Source organism: Haplochromis burtoni, unplaced genomic scaffold, assembly GCF_018398535.1.
Source record: "Haplochromis burtoni strain Fernald_Lab_line unplaced genomic scaffold, NCSU_Asbu1 Contig_196, whole genome shotgun sequence".
NCBI lineage: Eukaryota > Metazoa > Chordata > Actinopteri > Cichliformes > Cichlidae > Haplochromis > Haplochromis burtoni.
The window spans coordinates 1183467-1188707 of NW_024582557.1; the positions used below are offsets into that span (position 1 = coordinate 1183467).

Consider the following 5241-nt stretch of genomic DNA (forward strand, 5'->3'; position numbering starts at 1 on the left):
TATGTTCCATAACAGCAGTGTCTTCTCCTGCTTCAGAAACAGGTTGTAAATGTTACTCAAGATTACAGACAACTACAGTGGCTTGCAAAAGTATTGGGCCCCCTTGAACTTTTCCACATTTTGTCACATTACAGCCACAAACATGAATCAATTTTATTGGAATTCCACGTGAAAGACCAATACAAAGTGGTGCACACGTGAGAAGTGGAACGAAAATCATACGTGATTCCAAAACGTTTTTACAAATAAATAACTGAAAAGTGGGGTGTGCGTAATTATTCAGCCCCCTGAGTCAATACTTTGTAGAACCACCTTTTGCTGCAATTACAGCTGCCAGTCTTTTAGGGTTGTCTCTACCAGCTTTGCACATCTAAGACTGAAATCTTTGCCCATTCTTCTTTGCAAAACAGCTCCAGCTCAGTCAGATTAGATGGACAGCGTTTGTGAACAGCAGTTTTCAGATCTTGCCACAGATTCTCGATTGGATTTAGATCTGGACTTTGACTGGGCCATTCTAACACATGGATATGTTTTGTTTTAAACCATTCCATTGTTGCCCTGGCTTTATGTTTAGGGTCGTTGTCCGCCCCAGTCTCAAGTCTTTTGCAGACTCCAAGAGGTTTTCTTCCAAGATTGCCCTGTATTTGGCTCCATCCATCTTCCCATCAACTCTGACCAGCTTCCCTGTCCCTGCTGAAGAGAAGCACCCCCAGAGCATGATGCTGCCACCACCATATTTGACAGTGGGGATGGTGTGTTCAGAGTGATGTGCAGTGTTAGTTTTCTGCCACACGTAGCGTTTTGCATTTTGGCCAAAAAGACCAGAGCAGCTTCTTCCACATGTTTGCTGTGTCCCCCACATGGCTTGTGGCAAACTGCAAACGGGACTTCTTATGGTTTTCTGTTAACAATGGCTTTCTTCTTGCCACTCTTCCATAAAGGCCAACTTTGTGCAGTGCACGACTAATAGTTGTCCTATGGACAGATTCCCCCACCTGAGCTGTAGATCTCTGCAGCTCGTCCAGAGTCACCATGGGCCTCTTGGCTGCATTTCTGATCAGCGCTCTCCTTGTTCGGCCTGTGAGTTTAGGTGGACGGCCTTGTCTTGGTAGGTTTACAGTTGTGCCATACTCCTTCCATTTCTGAATGATCGCTTGAACAGTGCTCCGTGGGATGTTCAAGGCTTGGGAAATCTTTTTGTAGCCTAAGCCTGCTTTAAATTTCTCAATAACTTTATCCCTGACCTGTCTGGTGTCTAAATCCAATCGAGAATCTGTGGCAAGATCTGAAAACTGCTGTTCACAAACACTGTCCATCTAATCTGACTGAGCTGGAGCTGTTTTGCAAAGAAGAATGGGCAAGGATTTCAGTTGCTAGATGTGCAAAGCTGGTAGAGACAGACCCTAAAACACTGGCAGCTGTAATTGCAGCAAAAGGTGGTTCTACAAAGTATTGACTCAGGGGGCTGAATAATTATGCACACCCCACTTTTCAGTTATTTATTTGTAAAAACGTTTTGGAATCATGTATGATTTTCGTTCCACTTCTCACGTGTGCACCACTTTGTGTTGGTCTTTCACGTGGAATTCCAATAAAATTGATTCATGTTTGTGGCTGTAATGTGACAAAATGTGGAAAAGTTCAAGGGGGCCCAATACTTTTGCAAGCAACTGTAGGTGAGTCAGCAGAGCCCTGTGGTTGGTACCATCATAACCTGTAGCCTTCCTTGCAGGTTTAAAGCCACAAAGTTTACTCAGGGAATAATCAAAGACATTAGTGATGCTTGGAGGCCAGAGTGTGGGGTGGAAGAGCCAGTAGAGTTGCAAACTGAACCAGCCGAAAAAATTGTTCACCTCATTTGCTCTCTTCAGGCTGCTGACTGACTGCCTCTCACCTTAGTCACAGTAATTATCTTCATTCCTTTCCACACATCCTTCATGCTTTTTAACTGCCAATTGAGCTCCAGTCTTCTGTTGTATCAGTTGTTAAATTTCAGTACCTTTACCCTTAAATATGTTTGATACTCATCAGTTCTTCCCTGTCACATGACCTGAGTGCTTTTGATATTAAATATATCAGAAGGTTTTCATTTTGAAATACAAAATCAGAATCATTTGATTATGACTGAATCAAATCATAAAAGGTGAAGTAAAATCAAGTTGAAATTGCTAGTATCTTATAATTCATAGTAATATCATTCTGAATAAAGAAACCAAACTGCATATAAAAACATTTACAAAGGGAATTATTTTTAAATCCAAGACTAGAAAGACTTGATTTTGACAGTGTGCAGCTTTGAGGCAGTATGTTATGGATTTAAAGTGGAATTATTCCATAAGAACAGGGATTTTCCTTTTAACAGCATTCTGAAGTCACTGAAAAGTAAGGTCACACAGACAAAGTCAAAGAGCATTTACTCTGAAATGCAAAATCAGACTGACATCATATTGACATGGTACCACTGTAAGGACTTGTATGGTTGACATGAACTCAACGTATTGTAGAAACAGTAATTTTTCTTTTAACAGCACCCTTACTTAATTTTTTTTAAAAAAAAGCTCATATCCAAGAAAATTCAAAGGGGTTTTACTCTGAAATGCCACCGGGAGGGTCTATAGTGTCAACATATACTGCAATTAACCTGTGGAAACAGCAATTAACCTTTTAACAGTGTCCTCAATTCATTTGAGAAGTTGTGCATATACAGGCAAATTCAAAGGGCTCTTACTTTGAAATGCACAACCAGACTTACTTGACACGGACATGGTAGCCCTGTGAGGGTGTATACTGTTGTTCTAGAGTGAAATTAGAATTTTCCTTTTTACAGCATTCTGAAATTCTCGAAAGAGTAGCTCAGAAAGGAAAGTTCAGAGGGCTTTTACTTTGAAATCCAAAAAAGGACTGCCTTGATATTGGCTAAGGTACTACTAGAGTCCTGGGTGTATCCTGTGGATCCAGCATTAAAGTGTGAAAACAACACTAACTAATATTTGTTATTATGGACTGAATGTGTTAATGTTGAAGCTGAATTCAAACAAAGTTGGCTTTTGTTTTGAAATGTCTAAGGAGTCATTTTTTATTATTTTGAAAGCGTCAATTTCGTATACCGGAAGTACTCCTGCTTCTTCTGGACTTGATACTTTAAGGCGCAGACGCGTGTGTGTTTGGATCCGTGCGCTGCGTGGTAAGTCAGCATATGTTTTTATGCTTACTTTCATGTCATCATACGTTCACGTTTTTCATACGTTGGCGGTGAAAAACCCGCGTGTCCGGTAGCGTGACGGAATAGTGAGGATTAGTTTGAGAGCACCGAGAATGATTTTCAGATTAGAATTTAAGAGACGTTGAATTTTATATACCATGAAGCTTGCTGGTTTGCTGTTACACTGTTAGGCAAACTGACCCTCTTTGCCTTCGCTTTTCAGTTACCATATTTCGGTAACTAAATATTCAAATATTCCCTGTAACTAGAGCAGAGCCGGGTGCCTTCGTTACGGAGTAGTGATGTCGATCCTGAAATATCGATTCCTCCGATACCAATCATTTATGTTCTAGAATCGATTCTCACATTACAATATCGATATTTTAGTAATTTAGAGTAAATTTGTAGTTTATCATTAACAGGAACACAGTGGAAAGAAACTATAACATTCGGATTGTCTACATTCAAAGGAACTACTTCCTCTTCCGCCTTTCACAGTCTTGTGCGATATACGGCTGTATAAATGTCTCGCCGCCCCTTGGCGTGCGCACTCACAACGATGGCTGAGCGTAATTGTGCAGACGTATTTTACCTCCACAAACAGCTGAGACGTGAAGGTATCTCTGGTCTTACACACGCTGCATTGGCATTGCACCTTGATAATAAACTCATAAAAGAGGTTGATAAGTTACTTTTCAACTTTATCTGGAAAAATAGGACACACTACATTAAAGAAACATTTCTTATAAACTCATATGTCAATGGAGGACTTAATGTGTTAGATTTTAACACTTTAAATAACACATTCAAAATAAATTGGTTAAAGAATTAATTACTAATCCTACTTCCATTTGGAATACTATACCTGTGTTCATGTTTAAGTTAGGTGGCATTGAATTTTTCCTTACCTGTAATTTTGATATTGATAAAGAGAAGGAACCGAAGGCCGTAATCTTGAGGACTGCGTGAAGAATCTGTTGTCTGAGGCTCTGGACATTGAGATGGGAGATTACTACGAAATAGACAGAATCCATCGGGTGGGGCCAGCACCTCCGAAGCCAGCTGCGGACTCCAGACCGAGACACATCATCGTTCGCTTCCTACCGGATAAAGCCAAGATGTCCGTACTGGCGGCTGCCAGAAAAAAGAAGCAGATCATTTGGAAAGGCATGAGAGTTCGTTTTTTCCAGGATTATGCACAGGAGGTACAAGAAAAACGCCGGAAGTTTGATGAGGTGCGTCGCTTGCTGCAACAGTGCAATATTGGCTATTCCCTTCGCTTTCCGGCTGTTGTGACTTTTTCAGTGGATAACCAGTATCATCAGTTTTCCAACCCAGCAGAGGCTAAGCAATTTCTAAGCGGCCTCGATTCGGCTAACATTCCGGGTGATGTAGATTAAGAGGATTTTATAAGCTATGGGTTAGTTCACTTCTTTACTTTGTTTTTTTTTTTTTTTTGGGGGGGGCGGACGTGAGGAGGGACGCCATTATGGGATTTTTGAGTGCCACGGACCAACGATTTCATGGTTTTGTTTTGTTTTTCTTTTTTTTCAACTGTGTTTTGTTTTGTTGTTCGTTTTGATGGTATGGTGCCAACTGTCCTGTATAGACCTGTTTTTTGGACCACTGGGTTGTCTCATGTAACTGGCTTTCAGATTTGTTATATGGCTAAATGGGATGTTCTACTGGATAAATCTGTACAATAATTTGGCTCGCGTGGTGTTATGGAGTTATGTAAAATAGTGTCGTGGAATATAGCGGGTTGTCATAATGTTATTAAAAGGAAGAAAATCCTCACATACTTGAAGCAGAAAAAGACAGACAGACTCCCTGATTCAGGAGACCCATCTCGATGAGGCGGAATCATTAAAGCTTAAAAGAGACTGGGTGGCGCAAGTTTATTTTAGTGCATTTTCGGCTAGAAAAAGAGGGGTGGTCATATTGATCAGAAGAAACTTGGATTTTCAGGTTTTTAAGCATTATACAGATCAGGAGGGTAGATGGGTGGTTTTGGATGCATGTTTACAGGGGCGGAAAAT

At 40.6% G+C, this 5241-nt stretch overlaps 1 long non-coding RNA gene across 1 annotated transcript; it reads left to right on the forward strand.

Annotated features, from left to right (window-relative positions):
* Window positions 1–3110: 3110 nt before the first annotated feature.
* On the forward strand, window positions 3111–4342 carry LOC121815375. Its single transcript, XR_006055024.1, has 2 exons — window positions 3111–3184; window positions 4134–4342. It is a non-coding gene; the product is annotated as an uncharacterized LOC121815375 (long non-coding RNA).
* Window positions 4343–5241: the final 899 nt, after the last annotated feature.